The 15,115-nt window shown below is 44.6% G+C and overlaps 1 long non-coding RNA gene across 1 annotated transcript in view; it reads right to left on the bottom strand.

Annotated features, from left to right (window-relative positions):
* Positions 1-273: 273 nt before the first annotated feature.
* The window catches only part of LOC140203389 (uncharacterized), a 28,884-nt gene continuing 14,042 nt past the window's right edge, over positions 274-15,115 (bottom strand). The window contains exons 2-3 of the long non-coding RNA XR_011887354.1: positions 5,530-5,652; positions 274-372 (exon numbers count right to left, since the gene is read on the bottom strand). This is a non-coding gene — a long non-coding RNA (uncharacterized lncRNA). The remainder of the gene's footprint in view (positions 373-5,529; positions 5,653-15,115) is intronic.

Here is a 15,115-nt window from a genome sequence, read left to right as displayed (position 1 = left end):
CCTTCTTCAGGATCTGATGAAGGGTCTTGGCCCGAAATTTCGACTGTTTATTCCATCCATAGATGCTGCCTGACCTGCTGAGTTCCTCCAGCATTTTGTGTGTGTTTGCTCAAGATCTCCAGTATTCGAGAAGAACCAGACTGACTTGTCATCTTTTAGCATTTAACAATTCCTACAGGAGGGAAGTAATTAGTTAAATGGCCTGCAAAACTTATGTAAAATGTGAAAGATGGAAAAACCAGCTAGACATTAAAAAAATTGGAATGTACTGTTTAATTGGGCAAATTTTAAAAGTTTACCCCATGTAGTTCCGCGAGGTGTGGGTGTGACGTAATCCAAAACGAGCACTTTCTTCCCATATGAGGCTGCTTCCTGTGAAGTAATGGGGGGGGGGGGGGAGGGAAGAGAGGGAGAGGTCAATGAGAAGTTGCTAAATACCAAAAGGAAATCCCCCTTTCAGACACACGAAGCAGATATTGTTGCGTTTGGCACTCGGTTTGATCGTTAACAAGTCTGTGTGGAAACAAAATTGCCCCTCAGGTCCCCCACCTTTCTCTGCAAACACACGTTTTCTGGCACTGGACTCCCTTACCCTGGGCAGAAAGACAGATTCAGATTTTTAGATCAGGTGTATGGAAACATACAGTGAAACGCGTTGTTTGTGTTAACAATCACCATAAGCCAAGGATGTGCTGGGGTAGCCCGCAAGTGTTACCAATCTGGCACCAGCATACTATGCTCACCTTGCTCAGAAGAACACAGAAAGCAACAAAACAACAGCAAAACAAGCTCCTTTCATCACACACACACTCAGTCCTACAGTTAAAGAGCTAAATGAAAGTTGTGTATACAAATCATTGTTACTCTTGTGAGCAGTTTATTCTGCAGTCAAATAAGAATATAAAATCATTTACCCATAACTTCCATCCTCCCTCTTGGCCTGTCATCCAAATGTATGTTTGTTTCGTAATAATGAACTTGCGACCTTAGTTTCACAAAAGCTCTGAGGCAATGAAGGGTTTGTATTCACACAAGAGAGCTATTTTATGCCCCACAAGTTCCCATAAACCTCAGGTATCCTACACACCAGGGACAATAATAGTCCCAGCCCATCTGGTCTCTCCCCATGTCTCAAACCCTCCAGTATATCGCTGTGGTTTTGTTTTAGGACAGATCGGGGTTCAATTCCCAACACTATCAGTGGAGAGTTTGTACGGTCTCTCCGTCACTGCATGGGTTTCCTCTGAGTGCTCCAGTTTCGTCCCACAATCCAAAGTTGTGCAGTTCCGGGTTAGTAAGTTGTGGGCATGCTACGTTGGTGTTGGAGGCATGGCGACACTTGTGGGACAGTCCAGCACATCCTTGGACTGTTCGAAGTAAATGTATTATCAAAGTATGCATATGTCACCGTATACCACTCTGAAATTCATTCTCTTACAGGCATTCACAGTAGAACAAGAAACACATAAAATCAACAAAAAAAAGACACAAAGACTGAAACTGTTCAAATGCAAAAAATAATAATACTGAGAACACGAGTTGTGGAGACCTTGGAAGTGAGTCTGTAGGTTGTTGGTCATTGATGCAAGTGACACACCTCACTGTATGTATGAATACCTCAACACGCATGACAAATAGAGTTAATCTTTAAATCAAACCTAAAGTAATGTGAGAAGTCCTCCTCACTGGTGGTTGCTGTAATCTGGGGATGATTTCAAGTCAGCTAGGTACAACAGCACCAATGCCAGAGGAGGGTGCAATTTCAATGTTTGAAAGACATTTAAACAGGAAAGATTTACAGGGTTATGGGCCAACTGCAGGAAAATGGGACTGATCCCAAGAACAAGATGGGCTGGAGGGTCTGTTTCAATGCTGTATAACTCTTCCTCTTACCAGATGACTGGCTGCCTTGTAGTGAATCAGCTTTTTTTTTTGGAACTGCATCTAATGCAACTTCAGGCCAGACTTATGTGGGAAACTAAAAATAACCTCACCTCCAAAGTTCTCAGTAATTCTCCTACAGAGTCAGTGTCTGCTGGCTGGAGACCCTTTTAGAAGATTCCTCTTAAACCTAGGGCCAGACTTCACCAAGAGGACCTTCTAAACAAAGCTGGTAGGTACCCAACATCTCTTCCACAAACCCAACAGGTTTATAAAATCGTGAGGGGCATAGTTAAGGTGAATGGTCGCAGCCTCCCCCCCCCCCCCCCAGTGTAGAGAAGTCCAAAACTTGATGGTATGAGTTTAATGCAAGAGGGTTATTTAAAAGGGACCCAAGAGACCATTTCCCTCCACCCTTCCCCATACAAAGGGCAGTGCTTATGTATAACAAGCTGCCAGAGGAAGTGGATGATGTGGATTCAAGTACAAAGCACTCAGAAGATAATTGGACAGGTACGTGGATGACAAAGGTTCAAAGGGGTACAGGCCAAATGCAGGTAAACGGCACTAGGTCAGGTGGCACCTTGCTAGCATGGATGCATTGGCCGAAGGGCCAATTCTGGTGCAGCACAACTATGAAATAGCAATCGATGCGAGGCCAGTTGGGTGTTTTAAATCGAGAAAGTTAAGCAAAAGGTGTGAGAAGAGGTGTGGGTGTAGGGGCGAGGTATATGAAAGTTAGGTCACCTATCAGACAGAATCTCACTGGCAAAACTGACGCCAGAACTAAAATGCTTCCCCTGTACTCCCTGAGTGAATTGTTGCAGTGTATAAAAAGTACTTTTTAAAAATCTTTCCATACTTTTAATGTACAGGAGTGTTTTCATATAATTAGTTCTCAATATCCAAAGTGATTTGTATCTAATAAAATGCCTTTTGTAAACTTGGAATCTTTGTACTCACAGCAAGATGACATGGACAGACAACTTGACTTCAGTGATAACCCAGGGAGAAAAAAAAAATTAGGCAGTGTTTCGATAACTACCTCTGCTCCCTCACTACTCAAACTACTCCACACTGGAGCATAATATTCCCAAGTTCACTATCCCCTTAACAACATAACACTCTCTCTGCGTCAATGGAAAAAAAAGACTCAATGACTTGAATCCTCGTCTCTGAGATCAACTTGCACTTCAAACTCCATTGAAAGAGGAACCAAAGCCCTCAGATTGCCATCACTGGCTATTGTCAAGTTCATTGCCTTGGAAAAACACACTCAGCATATAAAATGTACCTTCAGCAGCATTACATTACAGGAATAAACAGTCAATGTTTTAGGCCAAGACCATTCTTCAGGACCTGAAACATCGACTGTTTATTCCTTTCCATAGATGCTGCCTGACTGCCGAGTTCCTCCAGCATTTTGTGTACGCTACTCCAGAAAAACAGAACAGTTGTGCAAGTTGAGGGAAATAGAGCCTGAAGTAGATTTAGGTTTTTCCCCAAGTGGATTCCTGGTCTGGCAACACTGAACTCCCTGTGTGCTGCATTATTGGAACGTTGCTATACCTGATTCTTCAAACACAAATCAATGAAGCAACTTCCACTGTTTTTAACATGACACGAAAAGTCATACATGCTTTTTAAAAAGAATGTGAACCTGAGCTACACAGGGTATTAAAGTTGACAACAAAAAGCCAAACTACGTTTTAAAAAACACCATGGAACAGGGATTCCCAACCTAGCGTCCACAGACTCCTTGGTTTATAGTAAGGGTCCATGGCATAAAAAGCTTGGGAGCCCCTGCCTTGGAAGAATATGGATGAAGCTGTTCAAGGAAAGAACTTGGAAATTACTCCATTCTGCTGACCCTCCCCATGGCTCTGACCCAAAAGCACTGGGAGGAGTGTGTGGTTGAAGAGAAGATGGAGAGGACGGAGAGGGTGAAACATAGAAACATAGAAAATAGGTGCAGGAGTAGGCCATTCGGCCCTTCGAGCCTGCACCGCCATTTATTATGATCATGGCTGATCATCCAACTCAGAACCCTGCACCAGCCTTCCCTCCATACCCCCTGATCCCCGTAGCCACAAGGGCCATATCTAACTCCCTCTTAAATATAGCCAATGAACTGGCCTCAACTGTTTCCTGTGGCAGAGAATTCCACAGATTCACCACTCTCTGTGTGAAGAAGTTTTTCCTAATCTCGGTCCTAAAAGGCTTCCCCTTTATCCTCAAACTGTGACCCCTCGTTCTGGACTTCCCCAACATCGGGAACAATCTTCCTGCATCTAGCCTGTCCAATCCCTTTAGGATTTTATACGTTTCAATCAGATCCCCCCTCAATCTTCTAAATTCCAACGAGTACAAGCCTAGTTCATCCAGTCTTTCTTCATATGAAAGTCCTGCCATCCCAGGAATCAATCTGGTGAACCTTCTTTGTACCCCCTCTATGGCAAGGATGTCTTTCCTCAGATTAAGGGACCAAAACTGCACACAATACTCCAGGTGTGGTCTCACCAAGGCCTTGTACAACTGCAGTAGTACCTCCCTGCTCCTGTACTCGAATCCTCTCGCTATAAATGCCAGCATGCCATTCGCCTTTTTCTCCGCCGGTGAAGAGATAGAGTGATGGAAGTCAGGTGGATCAGGAGATTGTTCCAGGTCAAGATGGCACTGAGCTGTGAAGTCTGTCAAGCTCGTGGCTCAGACATAGTTGCCTTTTTTAAAAAAAGTTCATAGGGATTTCTTTGGGTACAACGCAGGATCAGGTCAGGGTTTAGGGATAGGGATGAGGGAGCAGTTAGGCTAAGGGCATTAAATAAAGAGTTGGGGTAGGAGCCGGTGGTCAGAGCGTTTCGTGGTTACATTGGGTCAGCAGACAGGTGGAGCCCAAAAATCCGAAGACCCTGGGTTGACATGTCTGCAAGTCCGGTGCCTGATGCCTGAGAGTCTGGGCTAGGGGCTGGAGGTTGGAGACCTGAGATCTGAGAGTCTGAGCCCAAGGACCCTGGAGTCAGCCTGCCCTGTGGTTGGAGGCCTGTCTGTGTGTGTGCACGAGTGAGTGGGTGGGTGGGTTGGAAAGGGGCTTGGTTGTTGTAGCTGCTTGGGTTGCTCTGTGGGCAGGCTATGTTGGCACCTGAATGGGTGGTGACACTTACAGTCTTCCCCCAGCACATCCTTCGGTTGTGTTGGTTGTTAATGCAAATGGCGCACTTCACTGTGTGTTTTGATGTACATTTGATAGATTCATGGATCTAGAAAAAATGATGCAGCATTTGAGAAATCTTATATTCATGCTGTCGAGGTGCAGAGTGCTCAGACGGAGTGAGACTCTGCACTCTGGCACGAGGAATAACACTGGCCTGATGCAAGAATAAATGACAACTCAAGAATTCTTAGCACTTCGCTTAAACGTTGCATTTCTGTTGGATTTAACTGCAAAAATACTGTGTTATAAAGTTTTCCTGCGGATTCTTTCCTTTCTTGTAGGCCCTCCTGAATGGGAAGATATTCCTGTGCATTGAGACCTCATACCTGCCCCTAAGAAACCTCTCCATATGTTCCACAGACCCCTCGGTTAATGGTAGGTCCCCATGCATTAAAAAGATTGGAACCCCTGATGTAATCTCTGACCTCTAGCCTTACCTTTGAAGCTGCTAGTCCCCCAGAGCCTCCTCCAATGACGATCAGGTCATAGTCATAGGTCCCCTGTGTTTCATTAGCTTCATTCATTGCCAGCAGATTGTGAAGTTTGCCTCCTTAGCAAGCCTGCGAGGGAAGATACAAAAAGACGAACACATTGAGTTCCTGCTCAAATCACTTTTCAAACAAACGCCAGAGGGAAAACAATGAGCCACTTACTTCACAGAATCAGAGGGAAATGTTTTATTTTACTTAGAGATACAGTCCGTAACAGACCCCCCCAGTCCAACAGGCTGCACCAGCCAGCACCCCACCTATTTGCCCCTAGCCTAGTCACAGGACAACTTACCTACTAACCAATTAACCTACTAACCGGTGTCTCTTTGGAACTTGGGCAGAAACCAGAACACTCCGAGGAAACCCGTGGTCACAAGGAGAACGTACAAACTCTTACAGACAGTGTCAGAATTGGAACTCCAACATCCCAAGCTGTAATAGTGTCATGCTAACCAGTGCACTAAAGTGAGTATGGTCACAATGTTGAGCTTCCTTCCTTCCTTTCCCTACTCCCAGTGCAATCTCTGACCACATTCTGAATCGTATTTATTATCACTGATGTTTGCTAAATTTGTTTCGCAGCAGCAGTACAGTGCAATTCATAAACATTATTAATTACAAAAGTACAGAAACAGGAATAATGAAGCAGCGTTCTGAAATCTGATGGCAGAGGGGAAGAAGCCATTCTAAATCATTCAGTGAGGCAAGGCTACATCTTAGAAATGCAAACTTCCTTATGAGCCACTTCACCACATCGGCAAAGGAAAAATATGCACCAACACATCCTCATTTCTTGTTGTCATGGGCTGATCACAACCAAGTCAAATACTGTCCTTCCTCCCCTCCCAAATATAAATTTTCAGTTTTAATTGAATGAGAAATACTGTAATGCATTTCCTATGCAACCCACTACACTATTAGATTAGATTCAACCTTATTGTCATTGTGCCAAGTACAGATACAAGGCCAATGAAATGCAATTAGCATCTGACCAGAAGAGCAAAAGAATAGTGTTATTTACAAAATAACTGCGAATAAAAAGTAAGTGCTACAGCACACAAATATAAAAGTACTGAGACAGTACAATATGGGTGCAGTACTGCTTAGCGCTGTGATGAAGGTTCAGCAGGGTCACAGTCTCAGGGAAGAAGCTCTTCCTGTGCCTGCTGGTGCGGGAGCAGAGGCTCCTGTAGCGTCTACCGGACGGGAGGAGAGTAAAAAGTCCATGGTTAGAGTGAGATGCATCCTTGATGATGCTTTTTGCCCTGCCCAGGCAGCATTTATGGTAGATACTCTCAATGGTGGGCAATTGGGTGCCGATAATACTTTCATGTTCTGTGACTACAATTATATAGATAGATAGATAGATATACTTTATTGATCCTGAGGGAAATTGGGTTTCGTTACAGCCGCACCAACCAAGGATAGAGCATGAATATAGCAATACAAAAACCACAAACAATCAAACAACAAAATGCAAACTATGCCAGATGGAAATAAGTCCAGGACCAGTCTATTGGCTCAGGGTGTCTGACCCTCCACTGGAGGAGCTGCAAAGTTCAATGGCCACAGGCAGGAACAACCTCCCGTGACACCCAGTGTTGTATCTCGGTGGAATATGGCCGGGGTCCAACAGCAAAAAGTTCAATATCCGGTCTATAAACACGTTCCTCGATCATAATATGACCCAGATTGCACCATCCGTTGTTAACCAGAACAGTAAGCCCCCAACTCCTTTACGCTTGCCGCTCTCAGTGCACTTCCGGTCAGTCTGAACGGTCTGGAAGCCGTCCATGGAAAAGATTTGATCGGGTATGTTCTCGTGCAGCCCCGTTCCAGTAAAACACATAACACTGCACTCCCGAAATGTTCTCTGACTCCTGGCTAGCACTGTGAACTCGTCCATTTTATTACCCACCAAAATCCTCTTCTCCATAAGTCTCTGTTGTCTCGACCCGGTCCTCTTTCCTCGACTTTGTGATCCCCCTCTGCATCCTCTGTGTGTTTTCCTCCAGATTTCAGCAGGGTTGTCCCTTGAATACACAATGCGACCATGCTTCTGTCCTGCTAATGAGACGCGTCGGAATGTAACTATTTCCAGCGCTAAAAACTGAAATAAAACTCTCTCTACCAGCATGTTAGAGAGGGTGCAGCTTTGACGTGTTACCATGAGAAAAAAATACAAGAAAAAAGTAAGAATACTGGTCGGAATGGCTGTAACAGGCTGCATGCACGACCGGCGCATGCGCACTATGGGTTTATATTATATCCTTCCACTTGTCTTAATATTAGAGACTTAAATTTACAAAAACTTCACTTCTGATTCTCAAAGGTAGAAAAAGATTAATAACGTCAAAATACATTTTGCATTTGGCCCAATTAACTTTCCCTCTCAAATTCACTTAGTCACTGTCTTCCAATATACACAGGGAGAACATAGAACACTAAGCCGAATACAGCACAGGGACGACGATTTTGTACTGAACCAATTAAACTCACAAAGGCTTATTGAACTAAACCCTACTGCCTGCACATGGTTGGTATCCCTCGATTCCACATATATTCCATCTAAGAGCCTCTTAAATTCAAGTTTAATTCAACCACGCACGTGTATACAGCTGACTGAAACGTTTCTCTGGAGCTGCAAAACACGGCACACTGAGTTACAATGGTACCAACAGTTACAAAATAAAATGAGCACAAATCCCTGACTGGCATGGCCTGAAGATTGAAGGCCCATACATGCTGTCCTGAAGCCACGATTTTGCAAGAACAAGATCGCAGCACTCCCTCATCTTGCGCCGGGTCCGCTGCAGACGAAGGCAATTGAGTATGGCTTCTGGGAAGCAAACCCCAGAAAGCTGTTCTGACTGGAGAGCTGGCTTGCAGGGGCTAGCCCCAGCCCACCACAGGTTCCAGTGCACCCACCTCGTCACTGTTCTCTCCCACAGCGCCTTCTACCCTGGGTGGCTGCAAGTACTTCATTATATATACCTGCACCCCTGACAATAAGATCTTAAGGCATATGAACAGAACCAGGCCATTCGGCCCATCAAATTCAATCCACCACTCAACCATGGCTGATCCATATATGCACAGAGAATTACTTCTGTGGAATCAAAGAACCAGGCCTCTCTGAAAAGCTGTCTAATTGTTTCCCAGGCCCCAGGCCAAGTCTAACACTAAGATGGGAACAAACCCATGAACAATAGCTGGGAAATCTGAACTCTGTTAAATCACAAAATTAATAAAAGATAATATTAGTTGCATGCTCCTCTTTCAAATAAAAAAGCTCCCACTTTATGAACTGGAATCAGGTACAATTCCTATGCTACACTTCCACCCTAAATCAAGGGGAAAATACAAAAGCCAGTGTAAGGGAGTTTTGACTTTTATGTTACTGCGGAGGCTAATTAAAATGGCATCTTTGTTATGTTAATTTGGGGAATGCAGCTTTGTTGTGTTAAACGCTGAGAAAGTTTGCGCTAGCAGCTTGTTTTGGTTTAGAGTGTGATAAGAAATGTGTTATTAACCAATTGGGATAGGTGTTATGGTTTTGGTGTATTTGAAGATACTGTATGCGCGGGGTTTTGGGGGAGAAAGCAGGAGAGCGAGACAGAGGATGGACGAGGTGCTGTGAGTCCGCTAACGGGGTCGGACCCCGAGGAGGGTGTTCGGCGAGGAGACGGAGATGGACTAGGGTGGAGCGTCTGGTCGACCACCGTTGTTGGTCCCAAGCGGCCGGTCGAGGTGGTCCGAGGGGGTCGCAGGGTGAAGAGGGAGGTCCTTGAGCTCCAACGGTTTTGTGCACGAAGAGATTGAACTTTGATAAGTGTGGCGCCTTTTATTTTCCTTTTATATTTATTCTCTATTAATTATATAGTTCCAGTAATATCTATAAACTGTATATCATTTAATCATATCTGGTGTATTGTCTGTTATTTGGGTGGGGTGGGGTACATCACACAGCTTCCGCACAAATGAATTACCCAGTTTGCTGGGACTGAGGGCTGTTTTCCCTCGACGACAGCGAGCCAAGCAACCCTGAGGGTGGCCGGTGGGGGCTACACCAGAAAGGACACATCAGCAAGCTCGAGGACAGCTTTGATCTCAATATTATACGACTATTAAAGAGCTCCCTAGTATGATAAGTTGGACTCTTGACCTCACAATCTATCTCGTTATGGTTAAAAAATAAATTTCATGTCATATAATGTAAGACGGTGATAATAAATCTGATTCTTGCATCTTATTGTGTGCCTGCATATTCTCTGTAACTGGAACACTTTATGTCACACTTCATAAAACCATAACCATAAGACATAGGAGCAGAATTAGGCCACTTGACCCAGTCTTCTCCACCATTCCATCATGGCAGATCCAATCTTGCTCTCAGCCTCAATCTCCTGCCTTCTCCCCGTATCCCTTCATGCCCTGACCAATGAAAAAATCTATCAACCTCTGCCTTAAAAAGACATAAATACTCAACTTCCATAGCGGCCTGTGGCAAAGGATCCCACAGATTCACCACTCTCTAGCTAAAGAACTTCCTCATCTTCAATGTAAAAGGATGCCCCTCTATTCTGAGGCGGTGACCCCTGGGTCCTAGACTATCCCACCATAGGAAATATCCTCTCCATCAAGGCCTTTCACCATTCGATAGGTGTCCCCTCATTCTTCTGAATTCCAGTGAATACTGGCCCAGAGCCATCAAACGCTCTTCATACGACAAGCCACTTAATCCTGGAATCATTTTCGTGCACCTCTTTGAACCCTCTCCAGTTTCAACACATCCTTTCTAAGACAGGACCCAAAACTGCTCACAATACTCCAAGTGAGGCCTCACTAGTGCTTCATAAAGTCTCAATGCACTGTTGTAATGAAATAATTTGCATAGACCGCACACAAACAAAAAAGGTCTTTCCCCCCATTATACCTCAGTACATGTGACAACTCTTAATGAAATTGGTCTTCCTTCTGCAATCTAGCCCAGCAAATGAAGTTGTATATTGTGCATGATTCACACCCGCCGCCAATCTCAAGCACCCAGGGCTGGTTCTGAAATCAATGCCTACATCCTCTGGCAGAAGAGTGGTGTAGCTCGAGGTGTTGCAGCCTCATTACCAAAATGTTTCCATTCAGTGCAGACTTGAAAGTCCTGTGCTGTACTGTTATCAGTAAACAACTTCCCTTCAGGTATTTACAACACTGTGATAAATGACAGAAGGCAAAGTGTTTCCGGTCACATGCTCCATCCAGGTCATCGGCTTTATAAAACTGGCAACTCACCTCCCCTCTCTCTGAAACTGCTAACCTTAATACCAATCAGTCTCTCCAGGGTAACAATAAAATCTTGAAATCAGAAACATTTTTAATTATACAGCACAGAACAGCCCAACGAGCCACACCGCCGGTAACCCACCTATTTGACCCTAGCCTAATAACAGGACAATTTATAATGACCAATTAACCTGCTGACCAGTATGTCTTTACACTGTGGGAGGAAACCAGAGCACCCAGAGGAAACCCAAACAAAATGTTGCAGGGACTCAGCAGGCCAGGCAGCAACTTTGGAAAAATGTACAGTCGATGCCTCTGTCTGAAACCTCTTCGGCAGGACTTTTTTCCCGTAGATGCTGCCTGGCCTGCTGAGTTCTTCCAGCATTTTGTGTGTGTTGCTCGGATTTCCAGCATCAGCAGATTTTCTCTTGCTTGTGTCACCAAGCGGAAACCCACGTGCTCATGGGAAGAACATGCAAACTTTCTCAGGATTGAACTCTGAACACTGTACTAACCACGACCCTACTGTGGCACCCCCTCGTCAGAAATGCTGTCTGAATTGACTAGTGCTCGCAGCACTATCCCAGAACCTACAGGTTTAATTACTTTAAAGTGTTAATAGCTCCACACCAAAGACCAACATCGGCAAGAGTCTACCTTTGCTTTTCACGAAGTAAAACACACAATTTTATTCTAAGTGGCTTCTTCCTCCCCATCAATGCCAACCTGCACAAAGTCTGCCCTAGACAGAGTGTGGCCAAATTAGGAGCCTGAATATAGAGCAAAAGTATGAAGAGGCTGATACTAAAATTATCAGATTGCTGTATAATGGGCTGCTAAAGTCAATGGAAAGAAAGTGGGTGAGATGCCTGCTTGTTGATTCAAGATTGCTTAACATCATTTCCGGTACATACGTATACATTTATTTTACTTAGCGATACAGCGCGGAGTAGAGCTTCTTGGCCCTTCGAGCCACACCGCCTCAGCGACCCCTGACAAACCGATTAACCCCAACCTAATCATGGGACAATTTACAACGACCAATTAACCTACTTGGTATGTCTTTGGACCATGGAAATCAGGACCCGGAGAAAACCTATGCATTCCACAGGGAAGATGACAGAGACTCCTTTCAGAACAGCGCCAGAAATGAACTCAGGACTCCAGATCAGCCTGAGCTGCAACAGCATCGTGCTAACCTCCACACGACCGTGGCGCAATTGTTACACCAGAGCTGATGCAGCACAAAAAAAAAGATACAGAACACGATAAATATAAATACATGAGATAGCTTATATACATAGATTGACTGTATGTCCATAAAGTGATGCTAGGAACAGGAGTGTCAGTACACAAGGTGACTCAGACAGGTTAAGTATGGTGGTTGTGGGTCTGGAGGGGAGGGTTAGTGAGTGGACGTGTTGATCAGCCTTACTGCTTGGGGAAAGGATCTGTTTTTTTTAAAAAGTCTGGTGGTCCTGGAGTGGATGTTACAAACAGTCAAAGAGCAGAGTGGTTGGGATCTCTCATGATGTTACTGATCCTTTTCCGGCGCCTTTCCTTGATGGCCGGCGATGCTTTGGCCAGTTTTGACCACCCACCGGTGAGCCTTCCTGTCGGCCGCAGTGCAGTTTCCGTACCATGCAGTGATGTAGCTTGAAAATGAACCAGCGATGTAGAGGAGTCAAAGTCAAACTAAAGTTTATCAAACTACCAAGTACTACCTTGAGATTAATTTTCTTACAGGCATTTACAGGAAGTAAATACAATAGAATTTATGAAAAATTACACAGACTGACAAGCAAGCAATGTGCAAGAGACAAATTATCCAAATAATACCGAGAACTCGAGATATAGAATGTCCTTGAAAGTGAGGAAGAATGACTTCGGGAGGGAGGTAGGTTTAGAAGAAGAGTAGGCCATTCAGCCCATTGAGCTTGCTGCATCACTACGATTGCACTGATCCTGTTTCCGTTCTTCACATTACTGTCTGTACCACAGAATCACCAGTTCCCAATCACTCCACTAGAAATCTCAGCTTTGAACATATTTAATGGCTCAACATAGCCGACGCACCAGAACTGAGCATTCGAAAGATCCACGGCTCAGTCAAGAAATGGATAAAAAAAAAAAGAGGGCTATGGGGGAGGGAAGGGGCAGTTTGATCTTGGAGTAGGTTAAAAGGTCGGCACAACAGGCCAAAGGGCCTGCACTGTGTTGTATTTTTTTTATGAAACTCCATTTCATCTTGGTGTTAAGCCAAACGCAGACAGACAACATTAGATCAACTGACAGGTTTAGTGCAAATATGAAGACCCCAACCTGTTCTCAGTGACTTAGAAAGTCTTTATCACATCAACCAAGTTATAAATTTGCTTGCAAACCAAGGCCTCCTTATGGCACCCCATCTGTTATAGGATCCCAATTAAAATTCTTAAACAATTATCTATCCACACAGATACATTACTCACAGCCTCTTATGTGCTCAGTTTGAGAATAACATAGAACAGTTCTCCAGATAGGCCCTTTGGCCCAAGGTACAATGTTAAATAAAATACCTTCTGCCTGCCAATTATCCATATCCCTCCAGATTCATGCACTGTCATTGCTGCTTCCAGCACTAACCCTGGCAGTCCATTTCAGGCATCCACTGCTGTGTAAAAAATAATCCCGACCCCACCACCTCAAATGCCCGTCTTCTATTAATTGACATTTCTACCCTGGAAAAACATTTGCCTAGCTGCCTATGGCTTTGATGGCCTCACTAGAGGTAGAAGAATGAGGGAGGGTCTCATTGAAACCTAACAAATATTGTCCTGACATTATAGACGAGCTAAACACCTTTTATGCATGCTTTGAATGAGAATAAAATTACACCTGTGTGAATCTCTGCAGCATCTGGTGACCCTGTAACCTGAATCAAAGGCTGATATCAGAACATCTTTCTTGAAGGTGAATTCTCACAAGGCTTCAGGGCTTGGTAGGGCACTGAAAACCTGTGCCAACCAACTGGTGGGAATGTTCAAGGGCATCTTCAATCTCTCACTGCTGCAGTCGGAGATGTCCACTTGCTTCAAAAGGGCAAGCAATCATACCAGTACCCAAGAGCAGGGTGAGCTGCCTCCAACAACTATCGCCCAGTTGCACTCGCATCTACTGTGAGGAAGTGCTTTGAGAGGTTGGTCATGGCCAAAATCGACTCCTGCCTAAGCGAGGACCTGGACCTGCAGCAATTTGCCTACGGCCACAATAGGATTACAGCATTTGCAATCTCAACGGCCCTCCACCTGGCCTTGGATCACCTGGACAATAGCAATATGTACACCTGGCTGCTGTTTATTGATTACAGCTCAGTATTCAACACAATCATACCCTCAGTTCTAATCAGCAAGCTCCAAACTCTGGGCCTCTGTACCTCCCTCTGCAACTGAACCCTTGACTTCCTCATCAGGGCACCACAGTCACTGCAGATCAGAAATAACATCTCCTCCTCGCTGACAATCAACACTGGTGCACCTAAAGAATGCGTGCTTAGCGTACTGCTCTGCTCTCTCCACACCCACAACCATGTGGCTAGACACATCTGAAACTTTGCCAATGACATAACTATTGGCAGAATTTCAGATGGTGACTAGGTGGTGTACAAGAGTGAGATAGATCAGCTGGTTGAGTGATGCCTAGCAACAACCTTGCACTTAATCCTTGGTCTTACTGACACTGTGGACTTCAGGAAGGGGAAGTGGAGGGAAGACACTCTAGTCCTCATTGAAGGATCAGTGGTGGAAAGGGCGAGCAGCTTCAAATTCCTGGTGTCAACATCTCTGAAGATCTATCCAAGGTCCAACATCATGCTGCAATTGCAAAGAAGGCACAACAGCAGCTATATTTCATTAGGAGTTTGAGGAAAAATTTTTGTCAATAAAAACTCTCACAAATTTCTACAGATGTACTGTATAGAGCATTCTAACTGGTTGCATCACCTGGTAATGGAGGGGCCACTGCACAGGATAGGAAAAAGCTGCAGAAAGTTACAAACTCAACCAGCTCCATCGTGGGCACTAGCCTCCCCTTCAAAAGATGCCTCAAAAAGGCAGCATCCGTCATTATGGACCCTCATCACCCAGGACATGCACTCTTCTTATTGGTACCATCTAGGAGCCTGAAGACATGCAACATTTTAGAAAGAGCTTTTCCTCACCACCATCAGATTTCTGAATGGACAATAAACCCTTGTACATTACCTCAATTTTTC

This window comes from Mobula birostris, chromosome 9 (genome assembly GCF_030028105.1).
Source record: "Mobula birostris isolate sMobBir1 chromosome 9, sMobBir1.hap1, whole genome shotgun sequence".
NCBI classification, from domain to species: Eukaryota; Metazoa; Chordata; class Chondrichthyes; order Myliobatiformes; family Myliobatidae; genus Mobula; species Mobula birostris.
The sequence above is the reverse complement of the archived record's forward strand: the minus strand, read 5'-3'. Positions and strand labels throughout refer to the sequence as shown.